At 45.3% G+C, this 22,510-nt stretch overlaps 1 protein-coding gene across 4 annotated transcripts in view; it reads left to right on the top strand.

Moving 5' to 3' along the window:
• Positions 1–22,510, top strand: part of ARHGAP32 (Rho GTPase activating protein 32) — a 464,420-nt gene that overhangs the window by 380,472 nt on the left and 61,438 nt on the right. Inside the window, exon 1 of one of the 4 annotated variants that reach the window (XM_019546990.1) lies at positions 17,716–17,991. The exons of the other annotated variants lie outside the window; for them this stretch is intronic. The gene's annotated coding sequence lies outside the window, so the exon portion shown is untranslated. Of the gene's footprint in view, positions 1–17,715; positions 17,992–22,510 lie in introns of those variants that run through there. 4 annotated transcript variants of the gene reach the window in all.

Genomic DNA, 22,510 nt, shown 5'->3' with positions numbered 1-22,510 from the left:
AAATAAATCTTTGTTTAGACCAGTCAAGATACAGTGCCAGCTGGGTATCAGTAGCAGTGCAGACAGGCTGACATGGACTATCCAAGTCCAACTGGGAACCGGGACGCACTAACATGGATGGCCGCTCTACATTGAAGCCTGTGCTACCGTATTTTCACTGTCATTGATACACGAGCCCTTTAGATAAGAGGTAGCTTGGATATGTGAGTATGTGTTGCAATCATATTGCCAATTAGCTATGTCTGCATAGTCCTGTAAGGGCTTCCTACAGAGTCTGTGCCTCTCAGCACAGAAGAGCAGAATCTAGACTTCAGAAGAGCTGTTTCTTTTAATGTCTCAGCAATTGAAATTGTTGGTCTCCAGCTGTCTATTCCATGAGCTTTTTTTAATTAAATGTGTTTGTCCTTTCTCTTGCCTTGTGTTTCCCTTCCCGCTCTTAATTGTGTGCAGATTTGGAGATGGATAGTGTAAAGCCAGGTTCTGCATGTGTTACAGAGACTCTGAACCAGTCCCAGCTGAGCTCAGGTAGAGGCTGTTATGGACAATTGGTCTCTAAATGTCCTAATCCAAAGTCTAACACTGTATGTGATAGCAGTAACTCTGTACTAACATCCTAGGTTTGGTCACAGAAGCTAGATATAGAGGAAATAGATTATACTATTTTTCTTTTTCTTTTTCTTTCTGACAGCTGCAAAAGCAAGCGTTATACCCTAAAAATCCTCTTTCATGCAGGCATGAGTAATCTTATAGAAGTCAGTGGAATGACATGAGAGAATATGGTTCCTATCGCATAGTCTGCAGCGTTGACGGTTTTCACTTGCATCCCGGGTTAGCTCAGAAATCTCTTCAGCTGCACGAGCCCTGAATGTCAAACACACTTCCTTTTTCAGCGTGTTCACTTGTGTGTGAAAAACACAAGCTTGGATTGGTACAAACACTGGCTTATTCATGTACTGTGGAGAGAGCTTGCTTAGACAGGAGAGAGAAGAAATGTGGTTCAAATACTGTAGTCTGGTAACAGCTTAAATGACCATGATGTGTACCCAGTGGCGTAGTGCTAGTTGAGAACAATTGTACTGTACCGATGTTGTCATGACAACACTGCAACAGTTTCTCAGGAGAAATGTACGGTAAAATTAAAGCAGCCCAAGGAAGCTAAGGAACCAGAGAACAGATCTGGTTTTCTCTAGCAGTCCCCGCACCAGTCATTATGAATCGCTCACGTTTTCATTTCTCTCTTTTGCGTATGAAATCTGGACTCTGGTCTGTTTTTAGAGGTAAGCACAACAGCAGAAGAAAGGAGAGCTGTATTTGGATATATTGTAGTCCACGGGTCCTCAACCCCTGGCCCGTGGAGCCATGCCAAGTGGCCTGCAGGGGTCTGAAAATTTGGTGGCAGAGAAGCAGTGGCAGCAATTGCTGTTCCCCTATTTCCAAATTTCTGGACCCATGGGGTGCCCTGCAGGCCAGAAGGCCTGCTTGGATCTGTGTGGGGAGGCAGCCCAGGGCCTAATCCAGACCTATAGAGGCCCGGTGGAGCCAGTGCTGCATCCCAGAAGGCAGCACAGGCTCTGGGAGGTGGTGTGGGGCTCCGTGGGCCCCCAATCTGTTCAAGTCAGCTCATTTTGCTGATGCCTGGTCAATCATCTTCAGTCTAGCTTCCACTAGAGAAAAGCCCACCCCATAACTGATGGCAATTGTTGACCCCATTGGCAGCCTCTGCAAACAAAGACCAAGGATTGATTGAATGAATGCAAGAAGTGAGCACCCCATCACCTGCTGCTGTCCGTTCAAGGTAGGGCCGAGGTCCGCTGGACCAGTGCAGTGGAAGCTTGTATAAAACGAGACAATCTGGTCCCATTCTTTGGAGCTGTCACAATGGCAGTTTGTTTACCAGCACTTAATTCAATTCCAGTCGTTAAAAGAGGCAGAATTAAGGGTTGTTTGGGGAGTGGGACGGTAAGGAAGGAAAGTGCAAAAGATACTAGGGGTGACATTTTTGCAAAAGGCCTGAAGGATTTAGGAGCGTCGGTCCCACTGAAAGTCAAGGGAAGGTTGTATCTGAATCCCTTAACTGCGTTGAATAAAATCTAAATTGATTTTAACAAATGAATAAAAGAGCAAGCATTTAGTCCTTGCTGTGCTAGTTCAGTGCTGTGCAGTGATGGTGGGTTAATGTCATATCCCTTGCAAAGTCTCACAGTGGGTACCACAGAGCTCAGAGCTATACATAACCTGCCGTCAGCATTGCATTGAGATTCACATTGATTCAGGTCACTGCTACACAGTATTTATATGCCATCCATAATTATTATAGTTACTGCATTTCCCCAGGCGTAATTAATATGGTAATGGAATTTCCCATAGATATTGAAGTTAGTTATTTAATGAATGGCCACCACTTCACTTCTAAATACCTATGCCAGCCTTTTTGCCCCATTATCTACAGTGTTGCCATTATACTTCTATTCCTCCTCCATCTGAAAGCTAATTAAGACCGGTAATGTTTCTATAGGGCTTTGATGTAGGGGGCTGAATATGGACACATCCTGTTTCTCATCATTTCTCACCCAGTTGCATCTTTTTCTGTTGTGGTGTCCTCAATATTGCCCGTGCTTAACACTGCCTCAGTTGAACCTCTGCTGAAATTCTTGTCTTTGCTTTCATCTCATCGCCTTTCAGGTCATCAGCAAAATATTATCCTTTTCTGCCCTTTAAAATGGGTGAAAAAAGTCTGGAATAAAGATTTTGTTTTGGGCTTTTTTTCCCCTCTTGGTCTTCCTCTTCATTATATTGCTGCTGTTTATTACTTCTGAAATACCAATCATGCCAAGTCTCATCTTCCTTAATTTTGCTGGAGGACTTTTGTGAAGATCCATGATGCTTATTCCAAATGCCAAGCCTAATTCTTACTATTGTGACATGTTCCAATGACTTCCTGTCATGAACAGGGTAGGATTTCTTGGGGGACAGCAACAGTGTCTTGATTGCTTAGGCCCATAACATGATCATGAGATCTGGTATCTCATCAGAAACAATGACTGTCTTTTTGTTCTCCTTGAATTCATGGCTCGTGAAAGTCTTGCTCAAAAACAGCAGCAACATTCGCCATCAAATTTCATTTCCCCGGGCCCTTCCTTCTCTCACTTTCTGCTGCTTATTTGACTTGCCGTTTTCTGCAGCAACAAACAGGGGCCAGGGCTGATCTATTCTGGTGCTGTTGTATATTGTTGTCATCTACTCTTTATTCACTTACATCTGTGATCCTAGCAGAAAGAGTGAGCTTGCAAGGCCAGCTTCTCAGACCTTGTATTCTGGGAAGAAATATTAGCAAACTGTATATTGTAGGTTTCCTTGTAGAAAAGTATGGAAAAAATCTAAAGCATGATCTGCAGTCTCTGGTGTGTGTTGCGATAATGCATTAAAAGTGTTACTGATTGGGCCTGGGAAACATTGAGTGTCTGTTCTTTGAAAACGCTATCAAAAGGACATCTTCACATGCCACAATGTCTCTAGAAACTGCAATCACTCACTGGGCAGTGCATATGCAGTTCATCAAATTCCAACAAGGATTTACAAGAGCAGTAAATCTACTCAGCAAGCTGTCCTCCCTCTATTTATCGGCCGCAATCAGATTGGAAATCTCAAGCTCTTTGCTCGCTGATATGGAGCCAGTGAGAAGGGCAGTTTTTAAGGACAAATGTCCCAAAGTTTATGATGACTGGTGAACACAACAAAACAAAGGAAAGGCTGCCCTGGAGACGGTCTGAAGGAGGAATATCTCCCTCTTCGGCCTTCAGAAAAAACCTGTGATTCAGTGCGATTGTCACATTATGTGTATGGTTTCCATTGTGACCTCCCCTCCAGCCTTGCCATCAACTTCATAACATAGTAAATCAAGGAACGTGGGCAGTCGAAAGGCCATAGTCTCCTTCTCCACCAATGAGATTTTCCACTAAGGGAAGGAGGAAGAGAGAACCAGGGCCAGGACTGCCTGTTCCTGTGTCCTCATGCAGTCTATTCCAGATAACCCCACCAGACACCGTGGGATTTGTTCCTCACCCTCATGAAATAAGTAGGATTTGGGGGTGAGGCAATTTTGTGCCCAGAAAAAGTACACCTATGTGTGGGTCACAGACTGTCAGCTGGAGTAGAGGACAATTTCCAGAGAATACCTTGTACATTTATGCCGGCTCCAGCTCCACCATCCGCCCTTCTGGCTTCACGGTGTCAGTGGCCTGTTGGAGTCCAGAAAGGGACACTTCACAGCACAGAAGGAGCTTCAGGCTGCATCATTTTCACTGTGAATAGTGGGGGGAGACATTTAACCTTCTTCCTGCTCTTAGCCTTAGTCTCAGCCCGTCGCTTTCCTGCAGTGCTGACCAAGAAACAGTGATATGGAGACTCCTACTCAGCACCCAACAGAGGCAGAGGTGTCTGTCCACGCTACCCATGCAAGTGATTTGTTCCACATTCACAGTGTAGATAAGGTCTGTGGCAGTGCTGTCTGGCTTTATGGAGAGCTCAAGCCAGCTCGTTTCTAGGCAGGTCTGCCAATATAATAATTAATTACACTGCAAACAAAGAAACCTATCTCACATCTGCATCAGAAGAATGTTATTAAAATTGCTAAGTCAAAAGTTAAGGGATGTCAGAATTAAAGTTGGCTTATTTGAACCTTAATTCAGCACAGTGTATGTACGTGCATTACTATACAGTCTTTAATATACATGATCATGTGCTGGGCTTTTTTCCCAGTAGATCCCCGTTTCATTCAGCGCAGACGATGGACCTTCGGTGGGGTTGAATCATCATGGTGTAATAAAGAGGGGGGGTGTTCTCTGTAGGACCCTTATCTTGCTGGCTGTGGAGGACACTTAACCTAGGAACAGACATTCAGAAAGGCCTGAGGTGGAATCAGTCAAACCTACATGAGTTTCTGTAAGTGGTACAGGTGACTTTGGGAGCGAACAGAACGTACATTTGCCCTTTGGTGTAGGGGTTGGGGGGAGTCAACACAGGCTGCCTGCAGTGGCCAAAGGCAGCAGGTTGGGGGCGCTCCTCCACACCTGCCAGCAGGCCCTGCACACTGCCTGGGCTGCCGGAAGTGGCCACGTGACTGGGCCACCCCTGACTGGCTGCTGGGTCCATGTGGTAGAGGCCTCCGTTTTCTCTCCCTCTCCCCTGCTGCCTGGCTGCAGCTGACAACTGGCTGCAGGCAGGAGGCGGGGCTGGGGAGACAGCCTGTGCCAAGTATAGGCTGAGTACTAGCATGCCTCTGCAAGGGGGGCTAGCAGGGGGTCGCAAAGGCACCTGGGATGCCAGTGGACGGTGACGTAATATGAATCAATAGGCTATCTAGTACAAAAGTTCAATGCACTGGTCTAACCTAAATCAATTACGTGTGCATGAATGTCAGTCCAGATCTATCTTCGATCGAGTTCCACCATTTTTAAACCAGTGTATTTACACCAGTCTCACTGAACTTCTGTTCTGTTATGAGTATAGACTGATTTCTGGGCACTTATACTGGTTTAGGTGTAATATCTGTACTTGGCCATAGATGAGACATAGGAAGAGGAAGGATGACCTCATGATTGAGGCAGATGAATGCCACTATAGAGAACTGAATTCCATCCCTGCTCCTGGTACTAGAAACAGGATAGCTGCCTTAGCACAGTGTACCATCCTGCTTCTTAGTAGAGCTCGTGATCCTGGGTGGGGTGACAGGTTAACATGGCTCTGCTGCTTCCAGTACACAAGCTAGTTGGGTCAAAGCTAGCCTTAGACTCTCCACATGGCACTGGGTTATGTGAACATACCCCAAGTTGCTCCGTGATAACACTTCGAAAGAAGGTTTGTGCGTTCTTCAGTGTACTTTAGTGCCATACTGGAGATCCTGGGGCTTGATTTACAGAAGTGCTCAGTGGTTCCCCCTGCACCTGAAGCCAGTAAGAACCATGATGTGTATATGTATATTGTGTGTGTATTTAATTACATACCCATTCATACACAAAGTACCATGAAACATTAAGTCCTCACAGAAGCTGTAACGGTCCCAGAGTGGATACCTGAAATTAGCAGATGCTATTCAGCTTTGTCCACACCTCAGTTCCCTATCTGTGTAATGGAGATGATGAAAACCACCCCTCAAGTGTAGCAAAGGTGAATCTATGCTCTTGTAATTCAGAAATGTGTGTTGACCAGGTTATTGGGATGGTACAGCTATTTGAGGATGCTTACTGCATAAGTATGTTGGTTTGCCTAAATAGCAGGCCATTGGGAAAGCAAGCAAAAAATGGAATTACCAACAATAAGGTGAAATGCCAGAGTCATTTATTTTGACATTACATTTGACCAGTCAGTTTTCTCAAATCCAAGTCTTCAGTACGAGTCAGAGACCCCTAAGGTACTAAGCCATTGGTATAGAGTATTGCAGTTAACCTTACAATTGTCATATGGGTGTTTAGTGCAAATAAATGTTGTGAATGTTTATGAATCGCCCAGCTATTATGCTGATCAGTGCCAGAGAAAAACACTGGAGAAGATTAATAATTCTTTCTTCAAAGCAGTGCTTAAATAATTTGCAATAACCAGGACTTGGGCACGCACATGGAACAATGAAGAGAAAATAAAATATTAAATGGCTGCTTAAGTGAGCCCTGTGTTCTGTGTAGTGAATGGGGTGGGGGTCCAATGATATGTAAGGTTGAACAAAGTGGCATTCCCTATTGCTGCGTTCCAGGTGCTAATATGAGAGTTAAGAGTTAATGACATCTCTAATATGAGAGTTAAGAGTTAATGACATCTCCAGAATAATGTTATTGCATCCCACACTTAAGTATCTTACTCTGCCCACAGTCAGAGGCAGGATGCTAGACTTGGAGCATAACTAACCTGATCCAGTATGGCAGTTGCTGTGTTGCCCCATTCAGATAGCACAGAGATGAGGAGTCACGTGGAACTAGCACATGAACAGGAGGTCAGAAATAGCACTATGTCCCTTTAGCCCTCTGAAAGATGCTGAATGTGGCAATATGAAGACCGTATTTAACAACACTTCCTTTGACATCAGTGAGAGAACCCCTGTAAGTCAAGGATGTCATTAGTGCTAGGCCCTCAGACCATAATTACATTTGTAATTTGCCCCTTGAACGGGATGAGTGTGACACCTCTTTTCTGTACTGACTCTAGTTGCATGTGGCAATTGTATAAATATAATAACATCATGGATTTACTATGCACCAAAGTTCATGCCAGTGCCGGCACACAATATAACATTCTTTGCACTCATTTGGAACGTAGATTTTTTTTTTTTCAAGCAAACATTGAAAGAATTGCTTCCCCCTCAAATGCAGCTTTCATGAAACCTTGTAGCAGTACTGACAAAGACATCCTCTTGAAATGTCATCCTCAGTTCCTTGGACACGGGCACCGTTGTTTCGAGTCTTCGAGGTTCTCTTCGTGTTTGAAATAACTAGGGCGAGAAGCGTGATTTTTTTTTCTCTGGACTTAATTGCAAAGATCTCCTGAATGAATCAGTCCTAGATGCTTGGGTTTTCTCCGTAGTACAAGTGCAATGAAACCTCCTCTTTATATCAACACTATATAATTTGCTGCTGAGTCTTAAATAGACTTTGTCAAGTAGCTTGAGCCCAGAAATGGAAGTTTTTAAAGTTGTTTAGAGCCTTAATAGGAGGGGAGGAAGAAACCCCACTTTATGCTGAATAAAAAGTGATTTTTAGTTTGTCCTTCAGCTTTACTTGGCAATCAAGTGATGAATTTAATGTTGAGGAAAATCCATGGTTTATATAGGACTTGTGTTTAATCTTGTGCATTGATAATCACGGGAGGGGTGGAAACTTTGAGCTTTAACTTCCAGAGAGTTTGTGCGGTTCTCCTGCAATTTTTACAATTGTTTAGGCCCACATAAGGATAGAGGATGGGGGCAGGAAGAAGGCTATTCTCCAAACTTTGGTCAAACGTCCAGAGATGCAGTGAAGACGGTGGCTGTCAGAATGACTGCCTACTTAAGTCTCAGACGTCCATTTAGCTATGCATCCAAAGGAGTATCCCAATTTCAGTTTGACGTTCAAGTAAGGCTTCCAGAATTAAGGCTGCTCCATAATGTAACTTTTTGGGAAGTCAGAGATAGCAAGAGTCAAGCGGTTACCAGAAGACTTCTGGTGTCCATGCATGACTGTTACTGTCAGCTTTCTAAAAGGCAAGGGTTTCCAAATGAGCGTTAAAAAGTAGCTTATCAAGATAAGTTAAAATGCAAGTGTTGAATGCTTCCTCTCCTCACGGCTAAGACATTGGGGTGCTGAGCACAGAGTCCTGGATTTATCTCTGTTTTGAATTTAGCATTTAGTGACAGCTCTGGAAATACTCTGTCCGGGCACATAAAAAAAAAAAGCCATAACTAACTACTTGGTTTGGCAAGTGAAAGACAAGCAAGAATTTAAAGTATTTCACATAAATTCCTACTAATGCATCACCTAGAGGGTCAGTGCATTTTTTTTTCTTGTTTCCTAATCCTTTAATCCTTTAGTAATGCGGAGGTTTTCTGGCAGTAGTAAAAAAGAAGAAACCCTACATTTGCCAATGGTGAGAAACAATGGGCTGCAAGTGTTCATGGGGGTGTTCCCACGGTTTTGCAGCTCCAGTGACTGGGGTTCTGAAAAATATAAATATTCTAGTTGTATACTTGCCTGCACCAAACAGTGAGGCCAGTGTTAGCAACAAAGCCACAGAAATATAGTTATGCTGGTGTATACCCATCCCACTGGAACCTGCGTTCAAGTATAAGAGGTTTTTTCCCAGCATAACTTAAAACCCTGCACAAATGACACACAGTATACGCATTTCTATGAAAAAGGTATAATTTTATAATATCTTAGAAGAATGTCTACAGAGCAGGTTATATTAATATAGCTACATTTGTTTATATTCACACTGTGGTCATTTGTGGATTTTCTCCATGTACAGTTTATGGGTTCCACTTTGATATAACGCATTATTTGTATCCTTATGTATTATGGCCATCTCTTACTGTGTACTGCTTCTTGCGCTTAAGAGATCAGAGTGGGCTGGACTTGTCTACCCAGGAAAAGGTTGATGGGTAGACTATCGGAACGTGAACAGCGAGCAAAAAAAATAACTGCGCCTAAGATAAGGCCAGTGTTTTCCGACTTCTTTGCCACAGGCTGAGGGCTTGAGTCTAGGCTTGAAGGACCAGAAGGAGAACAAAGAGATCTGGAATTAGCTTGGTTCTTAAACTAGAAGGCTTGAGAGACTCAGACGCAGGAATCGCAGGAATAAAGGAAGCTTGGAGTGGGGAGACTCCATGGTTTAGAGGAGAAGCCATATGCTGGAGCAGGATGCTGGATACATTGGAGAACTCTGAGCTATGCCAGCAAAACGTCTAAAAGCGTTGGGGGAGACTAAGGCAGAGAACTGTGTACAAGCACTTGCTGTGTTTTCCCAAGTCTGAATATTTCTTATTCTAGGGAAAGAATGATTGGTTTTGGAATCGGCCTTTGTGGCTGTTTGCTGCTCCCGTTTTATATTCTTGAAGAGGTGAATAATAATATAGATTATACGCAGAAGGTGGAAGTCTGGAAATAAGTGTACTCAAGCAAGTGGGATGTCTGAACAGTGGTTCTGAGAAGCCTTAGGTCGGACAACTGGACTAGGTCCAGTTTCCACAAAGGGTTAACAGTCAGCCAGCCTGGCTAGGTACAGACATTCAAAAATGCCTGAGGCAGAATCCGTCTACACTAAGCAGTTTTCTGTAAGGAGCGGATCACACATTAGCCCTTTTTGCAGGAGGGGAGGTGCAAATCTTATTTCCACCGTTTTAAAACAAGCCTATGCGTGCCCAACTTCTGTTTTGTTATGGGCATAGAGAGGTTTCTGATCACTTATACTGGTAAAAGTGTAGTTATCTGTACCTGGCCCCTGTGTCTAGTAGGTGTGCTAGTGAGAAAAGTCAGTGATGTGGCCTGCTCAAAGCTCATGGGTTGTGTGTGTGATGCCAGCACAGGAAGGTGTAAGTGTGCAGTAGGGAAAGCTCTACAAGGCTTGCAGTATATCCCTTATATTATATGGGAAAAACTTTCCCATGTAAGCATGGCCTAACTAGCAGAGAAGTTCCAGGCATTAGGGTATGGTTTGTGAACACTGCCTTGCACCTGAATAGGACAGCACTTCCCACCTAGTTTGGACAGGTCCCAATGATTATACAAGTGCAGGGCAACAGGGACCCAGGCATTAAGTCTTTAAGTCTACACTATAAAGTTTTGTTGGTGTAGCTGTCAGGGAGGAGTGTTGGACAAATACATACCCCCAGCCAGCATAGACCTCTGGTGTAAAGACAGCAGTGCCAACAGGAGAGAGGTTTTGATGGCTGTTTGCCATGTGGGGAAGCAGTGTGTCTGCCCGAACAGAGAACACCTTACGTCTGCATGCACCGTGTCACCACTGGAGGGCTCTGGCATCCATAAGTGCAGCCGCAGCGGCTCATCTAATGTAGATGAGACCTGAGAGCCTGTGTCAGCATCAAGACAGGGTTTGCTGAAGAAGGTAGAGGTGGAAAAGTGGGAGGGGGTTAGTGTTGTGCACGTTTCCCCCCACTCATGCCATCCCTGCTTTGTGCTTGGTCTATAGCAGCCCCAGGGAGCTTGAAACCTGGAGGTGTTTTTGGGAAGCTGAGCCTTTCTGACAGCAGTTTGGGCTTTTCCAAGTTGGATGCAGTGTTTTGTGGCAACTCTTGACTATGTTTTCTGGAAAATTTTAACCAGGAAAGAAACGCAGGCAAATATAGTCTATTTTGGTCTAAGCATAATCTGTGTGCATCAGCCCAAAAGTAAATACATTGGTAGAGATTGTATAAATGGAGTCCAGTTGAAGTCAGTGCAATTACTTTCAAAGTAACATGAGCAAAGATGGTAGAATTGGGTCCCAGGCAGCATTTCTGCAAGCGCTGAAGTGCTGTTAATATAACATGGCTCCTTTTCATGTCCTCTGCCTTTGTTTCTCACTCCACCTGCCCTCTCCTCCATTTTTCAAGGCTTTTTCAAACTGTGTTTTTTCTTTGCTTACATCTGGGACGCATCTTCAGATTGTCACGCAGGAAGGCCTATCTTCACAAGATTTGGAGGCAGGTGTTTCTGGTCTTTCATAGTTCATTTTCTGCTCTTCAGGACTTGGGAATCAGCCGTTGCCTGATCTGAAGTCACTTGCTGATCTGAAGCCTTATTTGCAGAATTTTTTAAGGTCTATGAGCTCTTTCCTCCTCCTTTTCAGTATTTGATCCTGTAACAACAGGATGAAGTGTTTCATCTTCAAATCACTCTCTCAGGAACTTTCTTTCTTCAGAAGGCAGATGTGAGTCCTCAGCTGTCTGCTTGTTCCACCCCGGGCCATATATCTTCCCCAGCTGCCTTTTACCTTGGTCATAGAAATGCACAGGCCCCTATTCATTTCTTATAAACCCAAGCACTAAGGGCAAAGCATTCCACTTTATGGCTTCCACCACAAAAAGAGAATATAAGAGCAAAGTGCCCCTATCAATCCCCAGATGCTATATACCACAGAGACATCTTTATAGCAGCTTGCTCTGTAGGGGCTATGTGATCTAAAACTGCTCCCACACCTGACTGTTGCTTAGTGGTGTGAGGTTTGCTCTTCTGCCCTAAGGCTGGCTTTCAACTGAATTGGTCTCTTCTAAAAGATCTGGTAAGCAGTATTTTTCAGACAACTTGGTTACAGGCTAACTGTGGCAGAATATGAAATAGTATTGAAAAATATTGACTACCTCCCTTCTAATAGGAGGAGATTCTGTCTTCTGAATTCAAGTTCTTGGCTGTATTCTCCAAGATGGAGATCTGTGGGAACTTTTTGCAGTTTTGTAGGAAAAGCTTGCGGGTTTTTAGTCGTGTGTTATGACTTGGGCATCAGACTGAAGATGAACCATGTACAGGGTAATTAAGGTGCCTGTGCAGGTAGCTGAAAAGGAGAGCCAGGAAAACCAAGGTCAGCATTCAGACCAAACAGCATAAGCTGCCTGATCAGAGTCCATTAAAATCTGCTGAAAACTCCCTTTGACTTGGAACATGCATTGGATTCAGCCCTCTATCCTTTCAGAAAATTGCCGTTTTTAGTTACGTGCTTGCATTGCAATAGTATTTGCAGGTCCTAGTCAAGGTCAAGGCACTGTTGTGCAAAGCATAACACCTGTGTGCATGTACTGAAGTTGAGTCTACACTGCAGCTGAGAGATGTGATTGTAGGTGAGATAGATGCATCCAAACTAACTCTATACTTGGTAGCGTGCACACTAATACCAGTTGAGCCCCCAGCACAGGGTTCAGTGTGGCTGAACCCCAGCTGGGAATGTGGGTAAATACTTAATTGGGTAACCTGAGCTGAGCTCTGTGGTTTCTACCGCTGCATTGGCAATTGGTACCCCAGCTAGGTAGTGAAGCTAGGTCAGTATGTGCGTATGAGCTATCGTCACACTTTTTGCATTGCAGTGTAGACCTATGCTAAGAGACCATCCCTGCCTGGAAGAGTTTACAGTCAAATGAGATAAGATGGACTAAAGATTGCAAGGGAAAATGGCAGCACAGGTCACATGGGAGACCAGTTACGATAAACAGGCTACATCCAAGGATCTAGCACTGGCCCTGTTGAAGTCAATATGAGGTTGGCCTTTGGACTCTGTAGGGTCAGGATTCAAACCTAGCTCCCAGCTCTAACCCTGTTGAGTAGACCACACTGGCTCACCAGAACTTCACTTTCTCTGTGAGATATTAGGTGTGTCTGCATGTTCATTAGTAGGCCATAATTGCGGTGCGTTAAGTTTTGTACTTGTAATTACAGGTACTACCTTAATGCACCATATTTGGCGCTACTGCGCATTAGCCCCAACACTTTTTTTGGTGATGCGAATGTGCAATAGACTAATTCATTAGTGCATTAGCTCTAGTTTTGCCTGCTCCTCTAATGTGCAATAGAATTAGACTGTTGCGCTTGAAGATGCACCCACTGTAACTGAAAAATAGGCTTAGGTCTTGCAATGTTTTTAATCCCTGATTTTTTTTTTTTTCTGAAAAGGGTCTGACTGCAGCCACCTATGGATAGTATTGTTATATTTGTTTATTCTCCACCTATTTGGCTGTCTTTCTTGGTGATAAATACATAATTATCATAGAATGCATCTCATTCGCTTGTTTTATGTCTTAAAATTACCAGGGGAAAAAATAGAAACAAAAAAATGAGAGTCACATGTCAGGAGGATTTATTTCCAGATGAGACTCACTGAAAGATACAGGATCTACTTCTTCCCTAGTTCATGCCTTTTATACTCTTGTGATATCCATAGGCCTCAGTTGGGGCTATTTCCAGTTTATCTTGCTTATCTTGCTGGGATCCTGTGACCCCAGCTGGCTTCTTGCCCTTTGGGAGGGGAGCTGGACTTGATGATCTTCCGAGGCCCCTTCCAGCCCTAATGTGTATGAAATCTGTACAGGAGAAGGTGAGAGCAGACTCAAATCCTTAATTTCTGAGGTTTCATTTTATGCAAACAAGTCATTTGTTACCCAGCATTAAGATATTTAACATGATGCACAGAGAACCATAAGGGGGAAACCATAATATTTGGAATGCATCGAAAATTTAAAGCAGCACACCAATTGTGCCTATGTTAAAACATAATAAAAACGTCCGTAGTGCCATGATGTGGCTGACTTATAAAAACCGCCATCTTCCATGCAGCGTGAACGTTGCTGTAGGTTCTTACACTGCATTGTCTGTGGCGCAGAGCCATGCTCTTCACGTGACTCCATGCTTCCTCAGAGCAGATTGCTCCACCTCTAAACCACACATCATAAAATGTGCAGTAAAGTCTTTCTTCAAGCTTTATGATCATCGTTGGTGTGAATAATCTCCCTGAGTAATGCACCAAGCCACCGTCACAACTAAGAGAAGGAGCTCCGTGTGATTCGTGGCAAAAGACCTTTCCTTCTCATTTCAGTGAGAGAGAGCATAAGAGCTGCAACCCACAGCCTTGGTTTTAAGCCACTTCCCTGCAGCAGCAAACTGAGAAAACTTGAGTCTTTTGTCACACACCCAATTAACTCAGCCTTACAGAATTATGCATGACCAAAGCAAGCCAGAAGTATTTATTTTCCCCAGTGTATCAGAGCAATATGGAGGGAAGAGGGGGATTTTGGGCCCACCTAATATATTTACTCAGCTGCTTCACATGGCTGATATAATTAACCTGTGCTTCTCTGTTTTCTGCTTCAGCTTCACTAATTTGAATATTTAATTGATTTTGCTTTTGTTGCATTCATACCTCTTGTCTTTACTTTTCCTTAACATTTAGCAAATTAATTTGAGGGCTAGAATGCCTGAGGAAGCAATTTTAAGTTGATATTGGAAAGTATTGAAGGAAAGTGTGTGTTACATTCAGAACGGCAAAGACACATGGGAAACCTGATTATAGGAGTCATGCTCATACAATAAGGGGAAAGAATGATGCTTTCTTTTCAAGTCTCTGTCCAACCAAAATAACTCAAATGTTAAGAATCAAATACTTGCTACAAACTCTTTGGGAGCAAGCTGGCTTTGCAGGCAGGACTTGGTGCATAATTTTGAACTAAACCGTTCAAGAAAACTGTGATTTGCTTGAAGACAGTTTATAAACAGCAGATTAAATGAATTATGTATTGAGAATTGCTTATCTATTCCATTTGATTACCAAAGTGCTCTGTACACAGAAGAAGGTTCTGCTTTAACCCCTCCGACCTCGCATTTGCCCAAGCAATTCCACATTTGCAAGTTTGTGACATCAGTCACCATTATGTTAGACACTGCGCTGCCTTCAGCTGTGAGCTGGGTAAACTCAGGGACAGACTGATTTACATAAATTGGTTGTAATGCGTAGGCTTCGGTCCCTGCCACACCTCCTCCCCATTGATGTCTTTGGGTTAAAGTGCCAAGACTTCATCCACAGGGACTAAATGTCATTCTGTGTTAAACATCCTCCCCTTTATACTGCTATTTTGTATCTTCAGAGGGGTTGGGGTCTGTTCTATAAGAGGAAGAACTCTTTTCCTAGCAGAAGGCTGTGTGTGTGTGTGTGTGTGTGTGTGTGTGTGTGTGCACGTGCGCACGGATGCACACCTGATCACATGCATGTGCATGCACCAGCACTGTGCCTAGACTCCTGGTGGGCCTGGGTTTAACTTTTAGTATCAGGCCTCCCTTTGCCAGAGATATTGATAATAATAATCATTATTTTCATCATTTGGGTGGCTGCCCGGTTCGCCCATGCCTCTGTCTGGCCCTGACCAGCACCCTCCACCAGAAGCAAAATGAGCCGGTGGCAAGTAGAGAACTCCATCTAGAGATTCATCTGCTGAGCCATAGCCAGATATCTGAGTTGAAGACTCATTGAGATTAATGCAGCAGTTCACACTCTTTAAAAAAACCGTGGCTTTAGGCTGTTTTTGAAACTCAGTTCTTAGGCTGCTTGTACATGCCACGGGAGTTTAATTTGGTTTAGTTCTCCCTAAATTGAAACAGTGGGTTTTTTAAAATACTGCTTCCATTTAGGGGGAACTAAACCAAACTAACTCCCAGTGGCATGTACACAAGAATGGCGTCCCGATCCTTACCTGCCTCTTCGGGGTGGGGAGTGAGCTGCTGGTGGGCTGAGCAGTCCCTAAATTGCTGGCATCCACCTGCTGGTATCTAGCCCAGGTGGTCCTGGGAGGTGCTGCAGCCAAGGAGGGAAGCACCGGGCCCCCACAGCTCAGGCAAGCAGGCTCCGGTGAGAAAAAAGAAATCAGGCCTGCCGCTTTTTTTTTTTTTTTCAGTGGAGCCTGTCTGCACGGGCTGCACCTGAGCTGCGCGGGGCCCGCCAAGCACATTGGCTTCCAGCGCCCCGTGCACTGTTGCACTTTAAGTAGCAAAGTAAAACACTTCAGAGATGTTTTATCTTCCTATGTACCAGAGTCATTTAAAGGGGAATACGCTGCCGAGCGTGCAAACAGTGACACCATTAAAGTAGCGCAAAAGGGCATTTAAGCTGCTTTAAAGGCCAATTCTGTGACGTGTACAAAGGCTAAGAGTCTCAGAAAGGTTTGAAAACTGAACTGAGCACCTTACAGCTTCATGTGACTTGAGAAGTGGGGACCCTAGGCTACATCTCTACCTACCTGCCTCCAGGGGCCGATAGTACCCACAACTCCCAAGCCTCCAGTGCTACTAGTGTGTACCCTGCACTCTGGCAAAGCACCCGCTGCTAAATGGACAGCAGCAGGCACGAGAGCATCTGCGCAGGCCTTCAGCTGGCTGCCAGGTATCAACAGAAGCCTGGCTCCGCTTATCGGGGTGGGATGTTCCAGACCCGCTGGGAGCTGGTATTCCTGAGCTGTCCACGCTATTGGCTCCATTGTTGGCAGCTAGTAAGGAGGCGGTGGTCCCAAATTTGCCAGTGTAGATTACAGGCCTTATGTGCCATCCTGCAATGAAAGTGTTCTTGCTTCTGTTTGCTGATGAGACCTGATACAGAGACTGATACAGTGTGAATCTCAATTTCCAAGGGGTCAAAAGTTAGCGAGTTCAAGTACTATAACTGTCTTCTGCTGTTATAACCCTGTTTTATCCCGGGGGATGTTATAGGTAAATACTTAGGCCAGTGAAAAACTTTGAGAGCTGCTAAGTTAAATAGGAGGCTGTGGATCAGATGCTCACATCCTGCTGGTGTAAATCAGGAGTATCTTCAGTCTGAATCAAACTTTGGGAGGTGCCCTGCAGAGACTTGTGCAAAACAGATTTACTTGGCAATCCCTGGCAACAGCAGCTTCAGTCCCTTCCCCACTGCCCTGCATTGCTGCTGCAGAGCTGGTTGCTCTATAGGTGCTTATTGAGGAAGGATTCTGCACTGGGTTCTAATCCAGTGCAACAGTTTCTACTCTCCAGTGGATGTGATTACTGGAGCAGCAGCAGATCTGACACTAGCACGTAGTAATATGTGCATGTGCGTGTGCACACATGTCAGTGAGAAAAGTGTGGTGGATTTCTTTTTCCTAACCTCCCCATTACAGATGTAGTTATTTTTATGGTGACCTAAGAGTACAAAGCCCTTCACAGGCTGTGATCTTTGCCCTGAATAGCTTGGAGTCTAGGGAAGGAGCCAGGGTTCACTTAAAGCTTCCACCTGAGACCCTGCGGCATAAAAAAGTGAATGGGTTGAGTTAAACAGAAATAAGGTACTTCCTCTGGAATAGGAGTATCTGCGTGTGGGGTTAGTTTGGAATAGCTGTTGCACCTCAAATTCACACCTTCTTGTAATCCAGATTAAGAGTGGATGTGCCCTAACATGCTGCAGAAGGAGAATTCTTCTATGTGAACAGTCAGTGTCTTGCTGTTTTTCCTGTTGATGCAATCTCTTTTCTTATCTCCTGGGCTGGGGTGTTGTATTGTCCTGTTAACAGGTCATTCCTTGTGCTTTCCCAGGAAAAAGCTATAAAAGCATCAAAGGGAATGAAACCAGATCCCCGACCCTAGCAAATCTAACTGATGTCTAAGCAGTCACCTGAGTGCAGGGGTGGCTCTGCGGGGTGGAGCTAGACTCGTGTAGCCTGTTTCACAAGTGCAGGCTCTGGGAGGGGCCTCCTCTGGAATTGCACAGCACGGCGTGTGCTGGAGCAGCCCACCTCCAGATGGTTCACTGCCCAGGAAACAAAAGGCAGAGCACGAAAGGTTGAGCTAAGGGAAGAGGCACGGGAAAGCTGCGCCGTGCACGATACAAGTGCTATATGGATATCTGAACCGGTGGCCTGTCACTGTCTGGATCTAACCCTCTGCGGCTGGGGAGCGGAGCTGATTAAACTCCATTGCTTTGGTGCTGCGCTCTCTGGAGTTAGTGGGACAGTGCCAAGGTAGTGATTCTCTGGCCTGTAGCGAGGAGGGCAAGGTAAGAGGTGCTTTTGCCTTGCTTTGGCGTCTGCCTTACGTAAGACTTCTAGAGTATTTTTAGGTTTCTTTCACCCACTTGTTGCTCAGTCGCTTTCTAGCTGGTATTGTCAGTAGCATTAGCAGTATTTTAAGCAGCAAACTGTTTTAAGGAAGTATCAGGAATGAGCGTCAGATGGGCATAGACGCACATTAAGATACCCTGAATGTGGACACAATGTACTCGAGTTACTTGGTAAATTCCTGGTTGCTTTGTACTGTCATCAGGCACAGGGTTGTACAGTACAGAGCACTGGGCCCGGTACAGTAGCAGGAAGCATCATCCTTCCAGACTTCCAGGGGTAGAGCCTTGTATCGTGAGCAGCAGCTGTGTGACCTCTCTGGCTAGGTACAGAATACTTCTTACTCACAAATTACCAGTGACACGCTGTTTCTGGAGCCCTAACTGCTGTATGTGGACCAACCTGTTTTTGTTTGAGAAAAAATAGGCTGCTCTGGGATCCATGCCCTTGGGCAAGTTGCTTTGGCTCTGGAGTTTGCTCCTTGTGCCAGCCAAACCTTCATTTACATGCACGCCCCCCTCCCTTGGTAATTGTTGTCACTGTTTGCCCTTCCTCAGATATCTGCCATTAGGTTAGTATCAAGCTTTTATACTTATTGGGTCCCCAGTGGTAAACAGCATTTTAGCAGAGAAACGCATGGGGTAAGAGATGCATTGCAAGCCGTTTTTACCATACACGTGTGAAAGCTGCTTGAAGGCACTCACTAAAACCCCAGCAGAGAAGGAATTTCAGAGCTTAAAACTCCCACGCCATCCTCCTTCACCCCGTGTGTTTGGATTGCAGAGAGCTGAGCGCTTCCTGCGCTCATCAAATGTGCAGGGGCAGCTAGTCACTAAAGAGCCATCCGATAGCTGGGGTGCCCGACATCTGAATGTTTGTTGTTTCGGGCATGTGAGTTTAATCTTGTTTTAATTGCAGCTTCCGATTTATAAAATTGCCACCCAAGGAGACATTTCTGTGTTATTACCCAGCCTGCCCTTCCCAAAGGGGATATTCCATATTTAAAAACGCTGGTCCATCGTGTGCGCTGCACCTCATGGGCAGTGAATGTACACTCTAAAATCTTACATAGCAGATGGTTTACAAATAGCCATAGCTTGTCTGGCTCATTTATTTCCCTCAACTCTTGAAAAGTGCAGTCCATTTTAAGGACTAGGTGTCCTGCAGAAGCTTCTTATTTCAGTCAAGAGCACAGATGTGTCCCAATCAAGTCAGAGTTCAGTTGCCCTGGGCACTATGCAAACGTAGTAAAACCAGTCCCATTTGAAATAAAAGCTTTGTACTGGTATGACGGGGGGAAAAAAATCCACATGAAACAACGGTGTACAGTATGATGCTTATAGAACAAATCTGGCATATTGGGCCTGCTTTTCATTTAGGCCTTTACACCAACTTCAGGGCAACTTTACACAGTCAGAGTGATGTAAAGGAGCCTTTATGCAAATGGGAATTGGGTCCATTGTCTTTGAACCTTGCCTCTTTTGAGTTCAATGGGAATTTTGCCACCAATGCAAGTGGGAGCAGGATCAGGCCAAACCCCTCTGGGCTTGCAGTCAGGACTGCCTGTGTGAATGCCGTGTTTATTCTGAAATTACAAGCATCTTGGAAAACAGGGAACAGAAAGGGAAAAAACCCACTATTTTTTAACTTGGCTGTTCTGAAAAGCTCCTCTGTAATTCAAAGGCAGTTGCTGGGAGCCTGAGACCAGGAAAATAGCAGCTCTCTTGCTATTGATGATGATGATGATGTGTGAATCCCCTGGGGAGAGGTCAGCAGACCAGTATTAATTCCTCTTGGCTCATCGCTGTGGAAGAACGCAGAGTCTTGTGGAGAGTATCACATCCTTCAGCTGAGTCACTGAGAAGCTGCTCGAGATAGTGGCTTTGCCTCGTGGTTTCAGAGAGCCTGTGCTGGGTTCTGACCTGAGTCGTCTCCTGATTCCAGGTGCATTGCTCATATCCCTTCCTGCTGGTGTAATGAGGATTTCTCCCCAGTCTGTTCTCTAGGCCTTGCACAACTGTAGATGTCCAAATGCCTTATACAGGGGAAGGTAGAGGTCTTGGACAACTACCACCGCTCCATACTCTTCCTAGGCGTACACATTGATGGTCATGTTGTGATGGTCACAGGACTCCATACAAGCAGATTCATCACTCGGGCACCTGACTTAGACCTCTTATGTGTACACCGTGATCCAGAGGATCAAAGGTTGCACTGGACACTTGGGCCCTTCAAGCATTATTCTCTGCTTTGCTCTGGGCTTCCATTTACCCTGAAAGATGTGCTCAAACTCCTCCTTCTCTCTTGGTCTTCTTCCCCTCTAAAGCATGCCCCTTTCCTTCCCTTGACAAGACCAAGAGAGTTTAAACTCCATATTGGGCATTTATTTTTCTCTCTCTGGTACAGGCACAAACTATATTTTCCCCAGTGTAGTTACCCAGGTATTTAGTGTGTGTATTCCCTTCACTTGCTGGTTTCAAGTGAAGAACTGCTTAAATGTGCTCTAGTTGTTGTTTGTGTGTCCAAAACATTTCAGCTGTGCTGCTACTCTGTTCCTCCGCTCAGGCTATTTTCTTAGTTCATGGGAGATTTGCCAAACAGGAGTTGTTTTGACAGCATCCAGTGGAGCATCTTTTGTGTTGTCCCAAACTACGTACCAATAATTATAAAAACTCTTCAAGTACTTTGGGATCCCTGTAATGATTAGAGACAGGTTCCAGGATTTCACCTGCTCCAATACAGAGGACTTCATGGTTACACCACACACGTTTATTTGATGAGTTTATGTGCTGATGGAGTAGATGTCAAGGCATATTAAATGACGTGTTAATGCCTCTCCCAAGGTGAACACTGGGGGTAGACCAGCACTGTTTTCCTGATGGATACATGGATTTACCATTCAGCTATGCTGATAATTACAGACACTGCAGATGACTCATTGATCTCCAGGCTAGTAGATAAAAGCAAAAAAGGCGTGTTTAACCCTACAGCCATGGAATACAACAGTGCAGCAGGACAAACCGAAATATGGCTTTGGCAGAACCGCCCCCCGCCGGTCTTATTCCCCTACTTCTCTCACCCCTTGCGCTCTGCTGTTCCCCCATCTTCTCCTCTTGCCTCTACTGTCAGCCTGAATGCCCTCCACCCCGCTCCCTCAATCCCTACGCCTCTGGAAAATCTCCCATATGTCCTTTTTGCCTTTGAACTGTGGTCCCCTGGTTTGCCTGACTGGGATGGCAAGTTCTGCCAGGTAGGGACAGTGTGAAGAGCCACAAGGCTGCTGCATAATGAAGAAAGCCCCATTTGTCAGCATCAGCTTATATTTTTCTAATTCTTCAAAGATGTGCAGGCATTTGAGCCTGACCACCGCTGCCCTGAGGGCAGAAGGGGCACATTCACTGCTTTCCCTTTCTTCCCTTACTCTTGTACCCTGGTTTGGGGCTCCTAGCGGTCGCCTGGCTCCCTCAGGGGACAAGGTCTACTTCCAACAAGAGCTAATGCAGGGAAGTCCTGCGTCCTGTGCTACCCAGGAGGTCAAACCAGATGACAGTTATGCTTCCTTGTGGTAACTGTGATGCTGAGAAGCTGGACTTTTTTCTCTGGCAAGGCAGATTTTGCAATTTCCTCTTCTGAGTGCAAATTCACCTTCTCTGTGTGACCTGTTTCTCCAATTTGCTATTCCTGCCCTGTTATGCATCCTCAACCAGTTCGGTAACATGTTTGTGTACAAAGCAAACAGGGAAGCCTCTAAACTTTGCTCAGCTGGCTAGAGCAGTGGTTTTCAACCTTTTTCATTTGCAGACCCCTAAAAAATTTCAAGAGCACCAAAAAATCATGCGGGCTAGCAGAGTCTTCATGGAGACCAGCCTGGGACCCCCGTGGACAGAGCACATGAGATGGGGCTGTGGGCAGGTGGGGAACGGCTTCCAAGAGCAGGATGGGCAGGCGGGAGCCAGGGCCAGGATCATGGTGCAGTGACAGCTCTGGAGCCTGGGGCAGCGCCATGATTTACCCTGCACATCCCTGCCCATAGATCTGGCTCCCATCACAAGGATGTGTGGGCGGCAGATCGTGGCTCTGCCCTGGGCCCTGGCCCCATGCTGTCACTGCCCATTATCCCAGCCCTGTCCTGCTTCTGCCTGCCCACAGCCCCATCCCATCTGCCCGGCTAAGTGTACCCTGCCTGTGGGGGTCTCAGCTGCTCTCCATGGAGACCCTGCCCACCAACCCACCTGCTCACACTGCTCCCAGCGGTGGGTGCAGGGCAAACAGCCCCGTGGCCAGATAGGATTGATTGTCCCCCTTCTCCCCCCCAGCTGGCAACAGCTCACCAAAACTCCTTAAATGGCCCTCCAGCCCAAATAAATGCCCACCCCTGGGTTAGAGCACAGTGCTAACAACACTAAGGTTGCAATTCAATTTTCCAGATACACTAAATGATCTCTTGAGGTCCTTTCC

This window comes from Crocodylus porosus, unplaced genomic scaffold, assembly GCF_001723895.1.
Source record: "Crocodylus porosus isolate Cpor-Errol unplaced genomic scaffold, CroPor_comp1, whole genome shotgun sequence".
NCBI lineage: Eukaryota > Metazoa > Chordata > Crocodylia > Crocodylidae > Crocodylus > Crocodylus porosus.
The sequence above is the reverse complement of the archived record's forward strand: the minus strand, read 5'-3'. Positions and strand labels throughout refer to the sequence as shown.